The sequence below is a fragment of the Dreissena polymorpha genome, chromosome 1 (assembly GCF_020536995.1).
Source record: "Dreissena polymorpha isolate Duluth1 chromosome 1, UMN_Dpol_1.0, whole genome shotgun sequence".
Taxonomy (NCBI): domain Eukaryota; kingdom Metazoa; phylum Mollusca; class Bivalvia; order Myida; family Dreissenidae; genus Dreissena; species Dreissena polymorpha.
Window position 1 is genome coordinate 31,971,493 of NC_068355.1, and position 12,865 is coordinate 31,984,357.

The 12,865-nt window shown below is 37.1% G+C and overlaps 1 protein-coding gene across 1 annotated transcript in view; it reads left to right on the forward strand.

The window, feature by feature from the left end:
* LOC127875434 (uncharacterized) overlaps positions 1-12,865 on the forward strand; it is a 666,243-nt gene that overhangs the window by 516,259 nt on the left and 137,119 nt on the right. The window contains exons 13-14 of the mRNA XM_052420497.1: positions 4,438-4,653; positions 5,059-7,496. The gene's annotated coding sequence lies outside the window, so the exon portion shown is untranslated. The remainder of the gene's footprint in view (positions 1-4,437; positions 4,654-5,058; positions 7,497-12,865) is intronic.

A 12,865-nucleotide genomic window follows, 5' to 3' on the forward strand; every position in this document is an offset into this window, starting at 1 on the left:
CTTATTCCTACAGTATCAAAGCTATTGCTTTCATACTTGCAAGATTTATGAACTATCATAAGGGGACCGTGCAGGCAAAGTTATGTAACTCTGACTGGCATTTGGACGGAATTATGGGCCCTTTATACTTAGAAAATTGAAAATTTGGTTAAGATTTATGTTTTGGTCCATTTTACCCCTAAAGTATCATAGATATTGCTTTCATACTTGGAACACTCACAAACTATCATAAGGGTACAGTAAAAGGACAAGTTGCATAACTCTGGTTGTCATTGTTACGGAATTATGGCCCTTTTTTGACTTAGTAACTTTTAATATAATGGTTAAATTTTGTGTTTCGATCCACTTTACTTCTTAAGTATCAAGGCTATTGCTTTCAAACTTCAAATACTTACATGCTATCATGAGGTTACTGTACCTGGCAACTTGAATTTTACTTTGACCTTTGAATGACCTTGACTCTCAAGGTCAAATTATTAAATTTTGCTAAAATTGCCATAACTTCTTTATTTATGATTAGATTTGATTGATACTTTGATGAAACTACTCTTACCTGACATACCACAATAGACTCCACCCAAACCATCCCCCGTGCCCTCCCCCCCCCCTCCCCCCCTCCCCCCCCCCCTATTTTTTTTTTTTTTTTTTTTTTTTTTAAGATCATCTCACAAATGACCACCACACCCTCACACTATACCCCCCCCCCCCCCAATTTTTTTTTTTTTTTTTTTTTTAAGATCATCTCACAAATTACCACCACACCCTCACACTATACCCCCCCCCCCCCCTCCCATTTTTTTTAAAAAAACTGTTATGTTTGAAATACCGTCCAACCATCGCACCCAAACCCCCCCCTCCCCCCCCCCCCCCCCCCCCCCCCCCCCCCCCCCCCCCCCCCCCCCGAATTTTTTTTTTTTTTTTTTTTTCGCTTTTTTGGAAGATAATGTAATAAATGTCTACAACCCCACACTATACACCCCTCTTCACTCCACTCCTCCCTCCTTTGTGATTGAAAATGAGAGTCCCTTCACCTTTAAAAAGAAAATAGATGAGCGGTCTGCACCCGCAAGGCGGTGCTCTTGTTTAAATCTTCAACAACAGAGCAGAAACCCGAAGCTTTGAGCAGTCCACCTCCCAAAAAAACTAAGAAAGATTATTATAAAAAATATGATCTAAGTAAACGCACCAGAACTTTTCAAGAAACTTGGCTCACAGATTTTCAATGGTTACCAGTTGATGATAATTTAATTGCTACCAGTAGCGGCGCAGAGCCTCAGTCTGATGAGGTCAACATATTGGACTAGTTTAATTTGTTAAGATTACGATGTACGTATGTTCAACACATGTTTTAATAACACTAGCTTTGCAAGATTAAAAGTTTTAGAAAGTCTTTATATTGTTTATAATATACTGCTATAATGAATGTACTATTGAAATACAGCTATAAACAAAACTAGCAAATCATACTCATTTTGGTATATTCCACATTGTTTTACATTAATCAATAAATGCGTTTATAATTTATATAAACATTAACGGACAAGTGTAGTTCAGCAACGGACAAGTTAAATTTCCTAAATGGTTGTCCGTGGACAAGTATAGTTTTTTGAGATTTCGCCACCCCTGTTCATGCAAATTAAAAATAATTGTTAAGAGATACTAATGTAAGCAATGTGTGATTGAATTCAGAGCGCTTAAAATTGAATGGCTCTTGTGCTTTTTTAAACTTTCCTCACAGTGGTGAAGTCCTAATATATTTATAAATTACTGTAAACGAGTATCCAAACTAGAAAACTAATTCTTATATAATTGTGGAAACTTAATTTATTTAAATAAAGAAAGAATGAACATAAAATGCAATAATAAATACAATAAAAATGTATTAAGAGAACCTATGAACTTTGACTTGTTTACAGATAAGCAGAATAGTAATTTAAAAAAATTATAATATACAGTCAAAACCTGTTGGCTCAAACTCGCTTGGCTCAACTTTCCGGTTTGCTCGGACTATCCTCGAAGCATCTTTTTTGTATTGCTTAATATTCATATACATTTATGTCAAATGGCTCAAATTTACAGGGGTCGGATTAATGTCTCATATTTTTTTAAGTCCCCATCACAATTTTCACATTGTTTTGTTTGCCTGGCTATAAAGCGCCTAGGGTCGCATAAAGCTGTTACTTGATTATGAGCACTTGATTAGAGGCTCCCTATAATTTCAAACATGTTATTGACTCAATCGTTAATTGATTTGAGTAAAAGATGACAATCTGGCGTTTTTGTAGATGCTATAATATTATGGCTGGAACGGCTGCATCACAATATGGTTTATTAAATAATCCATCCGTAAGGCCAAAAGCCCAAGTGGACAAAGCAAGCATACAGTGTTTACAAAATACACAGTTTATGATTATAAAAATTAAGATCTACTATAATAGTTAGAGTTACAGTTATAATATGTCAACTTGAAGGAATAGACAATTTTGTATCTATGTGTCATGTCATTCTTAAATAAAAACACAAGCAAATAAAGTAATACATGTTTTGTTTAATACTTGGGCGATGTGCATATAATGCTTATATATTGCTTTGTTTCTTAGCGTTATTCCTTACATAAGATCATTGTTTGATTGTTTGTGTTACTGTTTTAAAATAGTGATTACTTAAAAATGTCAAGTATATAAATTCTGTTCTTACTGATTCAAAAGAAGAAAGTAGTACGGAGATTAGGCAGTATGAATACTCTTCAACTGGAGATGTAAATCTATTGCAGATTTATGTTAGTAAACATAAGTATATTCAGATCGATTGGATCAAATTCTGGATGGCTAAAACTTTTGTTGTCAGTCCAGCCAAGTTAGAGTCATTGGGTTTCGACTTTATTCAGCAATTAATGTTTGCATTGTATTTAAACTAAGGAATACACCGGACTAAAAAAATCAAACTTATTGTTCTTAATGAACAATCATAAATTTAAATTAAAAATAAATAAAATAAATCTTGTCAAACACATTTCTAAAAACATGTTGATTAAGTACTGTAAATGTGTTGAAATTTGTGGTACATTAATTAATGTTGATTTCCTGGGTTTACTGATCCACGAAATTTACTCAAACACATAAAAAAATTATCCAAGCAAATTCGTGTTGTTTTTTTCAACAAGTAAGAAATGCACGAATTAACATGTCCACAAAAAGTATATTTTTGAAAAACCTGCAAGTGTTATGCCAACTAAAATAAATGATTTTCCAGGATCAGGGGTGTAGCATTCCAGTCTCTAGCTTGAATTGTTGACCAATATTTTGCATCTGTTTCATCAGTCAGTGCCTTTTTTGAAGTTGTAGTTTTTCTGGAAGGGGCTTGATTCTGGGCTATTTTTCCTTTTTATGGAATCAGTTTTGTTTCAAATTTGAGAGTTTGTGGGTCACAATTTTAAGAAGTTTGTGACTAGAATTTTCGCAATTTTAAGAAGTTTGCTACTCATTTATTCACTATAATTAAAATTCGAGAATCATTTTTCTTTCACAAAATGAATGGGTCAAAGGATGATACAAAACATGACACAAAACAGGTCCTGTGATCGGATTTGTGTATGTGGGCAATTGGGTAATATGTTTTCAGAAACTTGTGTTTTTTCCTCAACATATCAAACAAAGTTTATGATAGCAATTTACTTGGAAAAAAAATCATTTCTTCGTATTGGTTACTGCGAAAATGTGGATTTTAAGGCGTCACCAAAGAACAGGCAAACTAGTGTTGTCAGCGTGTAGTCTTTAAGGGCAAGTGGCCTATAACATAATTTAAATCCAATGTATATGAGCAGTACAATATATGGAAAAATAAAGTGATACATATAATGAGTACAATTTAAAAACAATGTTAAGAAGATGATTTTCTATTTTTATTTTTTTTTTTATACAGGAAAAAAACTTCTTTAAAATGGGGCTTAATGCATGTGCTTAAATTGTTGTCGTTGTCCTAGATTAGCTTGTGCAATCCACACAGGCATATTTGGGACAGCAATTTCATATGTTAAGGTATTTTTTTTGAAAAGAAATATCCTCTTTATGAAAATCCAGTCTAGTCAAAAACTGTCCTTCCTGATTAGCTTGTGTGGACTTCACATGTTAATCTGTGACGACTATTTGTAATATTTAGGAGCCGCATATTGGCTAATGAAATTACATCATTATGAATATACAGGTTGGTATACAGTGTTTTATTAGCCAACAATGTTTTAATACGAAATGGTTTGATTATATTAATTTTCCTGCTATTGAGGACAATAAACCAATGAAATGCCAGATTAGACATTAATTAGAAAGAAATGTTGCCTATTAAACACCTTCATAACCAATCAAGAGGCATAGTTTCGTAAAGATTGTAATATAAACATTTTTTACAAGTTCACATCACCCACTGTGCTGTTGTTTTCAGGACAGCACCACCATTGATTTCGAGTTGGCCCAGCAACAGCACCAGTCCGGCCTGCAGGAGCCCCAGTCCAGGACGACCCATCCACTCCCCTGACCCATAACTCATCATACTTGATATCCGGAAAAATGGGGCCTTATGCATGTGCTTAAATTGTTGTCACAGATAAGCCTATGTAGTTTGCACAGGCTAATAATGGACAACATTTTCCTCTTAAAGGTATTTTTTGTTGAACAAATAATCTTCTTTATGAAAGTCCAGACTAGTCAGAAAGTACCCTTCCATTATTAGCTTATGTGAATTTCACATGCTAATCTGGGACGACACTTTCTAACATTAGTGATCCGCATATTGGCTTATGAAAATACATTTCTAGAAATGGAGTAAAGATTATAGATATAAACAGATAAGTATAGCATTAGCCAACACTTTTCTTGTTTCAATACAAAATGACTTAATTGTATTTATGTTTATGCTATTAAGGACAAGGAACCAATAAAATGCCAGAATAGAAATTCATGTTTTTGAAAACCTTCACAGCCAGTCAAGAGGCATAGTTTGTTATAGCTTGTAATGTACTTTGTTACAAGTTCCTATCACCCACTGTGTTGTTGTTGTTTTCAGCAGAGCACCAGCATTGATATCGAGTTGGCCCAGCAACCACACCAGTCCCGCCTGCAGAAGCCCCAGTCCAGAATGACCCTCCCCCTTCATTGACTTCTAACTCCTCCCCCTTGACCTCCTGCCTCAAAAGGTCAGCATCGTTGAACAACTCTGTTCTGCAGAAAATTCTGAGCATGATTCTGTTCTGACAAAACGCAATGCCCACTTTACGTTTTCCAAACAAAAGCCTGGGTAGTTTTGTTAAGCTAGAGTTCCGCGTGGGCCTGAAAGGGACAAGTGTTACAGACACGAAAAGTTATAGCAGTAGTTATGGTAACGCTAACAGTCAGTTGTTGCTGTTGGACATCACAACAAATATCATGAAGAATAAAAAGTTCAATCACTTGTTCCAATCTTTATGGGACAAACAGAAATTGAACAGGAGAGAATCAAGGAACAATAAAAGCGTAAGCTCTCCTAGTGGTATACGTCTGCTGTTGATAGTTTGGACAACAGTTACGGACTGCCCCAGATTGTCCTCTCAGCGGCCAAAATATCATAATGGAACAGACTTTTAGCAATGTTACTGACAAAAAAAGGCAAAAATGACTTTATTGTGAACACCCAGAGCGCGATACATCCATTCTGACACAGAAAGGCGGTAATAACTTGGTTGTGAACACCCAGAGCACAATACATCCATGCTGACACACAAAGGCAGTAAGGAGTTGGTTGTGAACACCCAGAGCACAATACATCCATGCTGACACAGAAAGGCAGTAATGACTTGGTTGGGAACACCCAGAGCACAATACATCCATGCTGACACAGAAAGGCAGTAATGACTTGACTGTGAACACAGAACACAATACACCCATGCTGACACAGAATGGCAGTAATGACTTGGCTGTGAACAAAGAGCACAATACATCCATGCTGAAACAGAAAGGCAGTAATGACTATGCTGTGAACACCCAGAGCAAGATATATCCATGCTGACACAGAAAGGCAGTAATGACTATGCAGTGAACACCCAGAGCAAGATATATCCATGCTGACACAGAAAGGCAATAATGACTATGCTGTGAACACCCAAAACACAATACATCCATGCTGACACAGAAAGGCAGTAATGACTTGGTTGTGAACACCAGGAGCAAGATATATCCATGCTGACACAGAAAGGCAGTAATGACTTGGCTGTAAACACTAAGCACAATACACCCATGCTGACACAGAAAGGCAGTAATGACTTGGCTGTGAACACAGAACACATTACACTCAGGCTGACACACAAAGGCAGTAATGACTTGGCTGTGAACACAGAGCTTAATACATCCATGCTGACACAGAAAGGCAGTAATGACTTGGCTGTTAACACAGAGCACAATACACCCATGCTGACACAGAAATGCAGTTATGACTTGGCTGTAAACACAGAGCACAATACATCCATGCTGACACAGAAAGGCAGTAATGACTTGGCTGTAAACACAGAGCACAATACATCCATGCTGACACAGAAAGGCAGTTATGACTTGGTTGTGAACACAGAGCACAATACATCCTTGTTGACACAGAAAGGCAGTAATGACCTTGCTGTGAACTCAGAGCACGATACATCCATGCTGACACAGAAAGGCAGTAAAGACTTGGATGTAAACACCCAGAGCACAATACATCCATGCTGACACAGAAAGACAGTTATGACTTGGTTGTGAACACAGAGCACAATACATCCTTGTTGACACAGAAAGGCAGTAGTGACTTTGATGTGAACTCAGAGCACGATACATCCATGCTGACACAGAAAGGCAGTAATGACTTGGATGTAAACACCCAGAGCATGATACATCCATGCTGACACAGAAAGGCAGTTATGACTTGGCTGTAAACACAGAGCACAATACATCCATGCTGACACAGAAAGGCAGTAAAGACTTGGATGTAAACACCAAGAGCACAATACATCCATGCTGACACAGAAAGGCAGTAATGACTTGGATGTAAACACCCAGAGCACAATACATCCATGCTGACACAGAAAGGCAGTAATGACTTGGTTGTAAACACAGAGCACAATACATCCTTGTATGACTCGGTTGTGAACACCCTGAGTACCCTACATCCATGCTGACACAAAAAGGCAGTAAAGACTTTGTTGTAAACACTAAGAGATCCATACATCCATGGGGTGTGCCACAGCCGCAAATTACGCCCACTATTGTGAACAAGGTTCTTAAAGTGAACACGTCTGGTTTTGTTATGAGCACATAGCACTCCAAGCCCAAAAGGCCTCGCATTGAATTGATGCAAGAGAAGGCTTTGAAAAATAACAGCAGTTTTGTTGTGTGGTCCAATACGCCCTTCGACTCTCAACCTGAAGGAAGCAAAACTCAAACTCGTCTCTTAGCAATATCAGCAAGGCCAGCATGTCATCTCAGCTTCTTGAGCTTCAGGTGAGACCTTACAGTGTTAATTATTTTGTTGAAATTGGGGCCGAAATTCAGCCCCATTCTTATCTCATAAAGTCTATATCCATGATTACTGGCTAAAGTTCTCAATTCATGGTTTCCCGGAAGAAAAAGAATGTTTTGATAGGTTGCAACATTGAGTTAATCAGAACTCAAATTCAGCCTTTGGCAATATCAGCGAGGCCAGCATATCAGCTCAGCTTCTTGAGCTTCAGGTGAGATCATACAGTGTTATTCATTTGTCGAAATTGGGGCCATAATTGAGTCCCATACCTAATCTTAAACAGTTAGTTTTTTCCATAATTACTGGCTAAAGTTCTCAATTCAAGGTTTGACCCGAAACAATGTTTTAATAGGTTACAAATTGAGTTTGTTTCCTTATGCAGCTCTATAAGTTGAACCTTAGTGCAATTTATCTTGAAAGCACTTATTCTCAATTTTTTAAATTATGTTTAGCAAAAACTACAACCATTTTCCCAATTTAATTCAAAACACTATGATTTTTTACGAATTGTCCCAATCCAAAAATGGTTAAAATAAACTCTGCATAGAGCTAGCCCCTAGTTATAGCACATGTTAAAGTTTTTTATCAGAATAACTTGCTTAATTATACCCCCACAAACAAAGTTTAGGGGGTTTATAGAAGTGAACTTGTCTGTCGGTCCGAATTAAGTGTCCGCTCTCTAATTCAAGTAGTTTTCATCCGATCTTCACCAAACTTGGTCAGAACTTGCATCTACATGATGCCTAGGCCAAGTTCGAACATGGGCCTTGCCGGGTCAAAAACTAGGTCACGGTGTCACATAGTGCGTTTTAAAGCATTCAGCATGATGTCCGCTCTCTTATTCAAGTAGTTTTCATCCGATCTTCACCAAACATGGTCAGAAGTTGTATCTAGATGATCTTATGGCAAAGTTCAAACATGGGCCTTGCCGGGTCAAAAACTAGGTCACGGGGTCACTTAGTGCGTTGTTTAACATTCAGCATGGTGTCCTCTCTCTTATTCAAGTAGTTTTCATCTGTACTTCACCAAACTTGGTCAGAAGTTTTATCTAGATGATCTGAAGGCCAATTTCGAACATGGGCCATACCAGATAAAAAGCTAGGTCACAGGGTCACTTAATACGTTTTACACATTGAACATGGTGTCCGCTCTCTATTTCAAGTAGTTTAAATCAGATCTTCGCCACACTTGGTCAGAAGTTGTAACTAGATGATGCTTAGGTCAAGTTCGAACATGGGCCATTCCGGGCCTAAAACTAGGTCACAGGGTCACTTTGTGCATTTTTTAACATTCAGCATTGTGTCCGCTCTCTAATTCAAGTAGTTTACATTCGATCTTCACCAAACTTGGTCAGAAGTTTTATGGAGATGATCTTAAGGCCAAGTTAGAACATGGGCCTTTCTTGGTCAAAAACTAGGTCAAGGGGTCACTTAGTGTGTTTTAAAAATTGAGCATGGTGTCCGCTGTTTTTTGTGAAGATGACATGCAAAATATTATGTGTCAATGCGGCATGTGGGGGGATTCGTCACGTCTGTGACAAAGCTCTAGTTTGCTTATTTCACTAAGTTTAATAACTATTTTGAACTCACATGTATTGTTTCTTATTAAATGCCATACAGTTGTATTGTCTCACATTTAAAGTTGTTAAGTCTCAGGTATAAGTCATAAACTGTCACATTTAAAGGTGTGCAGACTCACACTTAAATATGTAGATTGTAACATTTAAAGCTGTGTTGTCTCACATTTTAAGTTGCTGAGTATCACATTTAAAATTATGTAGTTTCAAATTTGATGTTCTATAGTTACACAATTAAAGGTGTACAGTCTCACATTCTTAATTGCTCAAGTAATGCCTGTTTTTGATTTACAAAAAATAAATATTACATCTCGCTACAAACCCAAAAATTCCAATTTCAAGTTGGTGCGCATAAAACATTGATACTACGTTATTCTGAGTTCTAATTGGTGAAAAATTTATTGCAATATTCTAAATATCAATTATAGGCACAATGTTTGGCATTTAAAAAACAGGTCTGTAAAGTAAGGTGTTGCAAGGCTTATTCATGTGTCACTAAACAATCCGGTTTTAGTTTACTTTCCATTTCCTTTTCAGTGAACTTTACTAGCAAACATGACAAACGTCATTGAAGTGAAAGTCGATGACAACCCCCTTCTTGCACAAATACTACAACTCGCAAAAGAAATTCAGCATGAAGACATCTTGCGTCAGACTACCAAGCCTCCTATCAATATCTCCTCCCATGTTGGCTACATCAACACTTCCAACAGCAGAGCCTTTGTGAGTTCGACTTCCGTCTTGGCATCGATGTCGCTTAGCAACAATTGGATGATGGGCGTCGACAAATTAGGCCGGACAAGTCGCTAGAACTGAAACCAACTGATCCAACAGGTAGAGCAGGCGTTGCGTGACACGTTGGTTAATGTGACTGACCTCGATATGTTGTTCTCGAATAATGTGAACCTTAGGCCTGGAGAGCAGTATGCGATTGACGCCATTCAACAACAGTTGTTGTCAGCAATTCTCAGGTTTGGGGTGGCGACTTCGGCGTCGGGACTCACACCATCTCTGTCTATGGCCCAGTCACAGCAGCAGCAGCAGCAGCAACAAGAACAATAAGTAGTATCTTAGCGGTGTTCTGGGCTTAAATTGTCATTCCAGATTAGCCTGTGCAGACTGCACATACATAAAGTCCTATTAAAGTGTCATCCCAGATTAGCCTGTGCAGACTGTTCATACATTAAGCCCTATTAAAGTGTCATCCCAGATTAGCCTGTGCAGACTGTTCATACATTAAGCCCTATTAAAGTGTCATCCCTGATTAGCCTGTGCAGACTGCACCTACATTAAGTCCTATTAAAGTGTCATCCCAGATTAGCCTGTGCAGACTGCACCTACATTAAGTCCTATTAAAGTGTCATCCCAGATTAGCCTGTGCAGACTGAGCATACATTTATCTGAGAATGAGGCTCATATAGTTCACTTAACGTCAGTCCTTTTTCTGCCTGATTGAGGAAAAGTTCCTAGCATAAAATGTGAATTCTCTGATTTTAAATTTATCAAACTTGGTAAATAAAAAGCAAATAAAAGTTAATCTGATATCAGTTTTAATCAAAGGTCAGGGCATAGTTGTGTCTATTTTACTGCTGAAATTTAGCCCTTGAACAACAGTTTCTCCTTGCAATAAAAAAATCCACTTTAATTATTAAATTCTATTAAATTTAAGTAAAACAATTATTTAATGCCTTCAGCACATTATAAAATTATTATCTTCATTTATTTTCAATATTTATTTAAATTGCCGATTTTTGTTTTAAGAGCTAGTTCCTAGCAATCATGGATCGGTACCCTGCTGAAAAACAGGATCTCTGGTCAGCTGGGCCCAGATGCCCAGCAACACTTCCTGGCCCAGGACCTTGGGGCAAATGCTCAACATGTCCTAGCTGCATGGTGAAGCCAGTCTAATTCTTGGGCTCCAAACTCTCCTGATGTGGCGCCAAGTTTACCTCATCCATAAGGTACATTGGTACTGTCATTTACCATGTATAATGTTCAGTTTTTATGCCCCCGGTAGGGTGGCATATAGCAGTTGAACTGTCCGTCAGTCAGTCTGTCCGTCCGTCCGAAAACTTTAACATTGGCCATAAATTTTGTAATATTGAAGCTAGCAACTTGATATTTGACATGCATCTGTATCTCATGAAGCTGCACATTTTGAGTGATGAAAGGGCAAGGTCATCCTTCAAGGTCAAAAGTCAAAAAATACAATCCGAGGGAAGAAATAAGCTTTAAAAGGGAGATAATTTCTAAACCTGCCAAATGATATATTGAAATTGTATTTCAAAGCCGCACAATAAGGAGCATTGTGTTTCTGACGAACACATCTCTTGTCTACTTCAAATTTCAATTAAAATAGTTTGTGCTTTTCATATATTAATAAATCTCTATCATGGCTGCTAATTTTAACTTAATAAAATCATTATGTTATCGTTAATATTCATAATTGCCTTGAAATGGCAAAGGGGGGTGCATACCGATTTGTCTTGCTGTTGAAGTGCACTTAATAAATATTGGTTTCAGATGGATGAAAAATGTTTGCTTCTAGTGTACAGTATATAGTAGTCTATGTTTGTATGAAGTGTTTAGTGTATATCTCATTTGTATCAAGAGTTTTCAAATATAATGTATTTCTTTTTTTACTCAAACAAACTTGATTTACATCCAATGTAATTGATGACATTCCAGAATGCATTGAATTATTTGGTTTACAGGGACACATTTCTAGGATGTGCTAAGGTCCTTTTATCTGTTCACAGAGGGCTTATACTCACAAGTTCAGGCCCAGAGAACGGTGTTCCCCAACTACAACACAACCAGTACGTCTCAATAGGTAAGTCCTTTTCCCATCGCAAAAGGGGTCACTGTGCCATTGCCTAATACTTTAGATGGAATCAAGTTTTAACAAATAAGGTTAAACCCTATGCAAACTGAGGTTTTTGCTCTTCAATTAATTTACCAGTTTATCTTAACTAAGTTTAAGGGTTCAGTCACAAACTATTGTATTGTATATAGACATGTGAAGAAAATGCATAAGGTTCAAGCTTGACCCTCAAATTTGTATTTAAAATTGAACATCTTTAGCTACCATTTGAATTGTTTTCAATTATGGAACATTAAGATTGATTTAGAGCATAATCAATTCCATATGTTTTTAAGTAGCTGAAAATAAAAAACCCTTATATGTAACGATTTTGCTCTAAAGCAATTTAAATGTTCCATAATTGAAAACAAGGCAAATTCATCATTTGTTTTTAATTCCATTCACGAGATACAAAATTATGTCTTTTTTATGCCAACCTCAGCATTGTTGGGTTACTTTTGTCTATGGCAAAGTGAGTTTAATGTTTACACCAAGCCATGAATCAAAAATTAAAACAGAAATAACAAGTCGTTAAAAGGATTAGATATAACAGATTATGTTCACTTTGTGTTGTAATTATCAGAGTAATAGAAGCTTTAAAAACAGATATGAGCCTTGCGCTGGGAAACGGGTTGAATGCGTAAAGTGTTTGACTCCAATCAGGGACACCACTTACAAATTGGATTTGGCTAAGAACATATTTCTTTAAAACAAAAATTCTATAAAAGTGGAAAGTTTTATCCCTGATTGGCCTGGTTATTCCTGAAGGTTCATGTATAATAGAACAACCAGCAGCAGCGGTGACCCGAAATAGTAAAATGGTTTCCAGATGATAACTCAAGAACGAATACGCCTAAGATCATGAAACTTCATAGGTACATTGATCATGACTCGCAGATGACCCCTTTTGA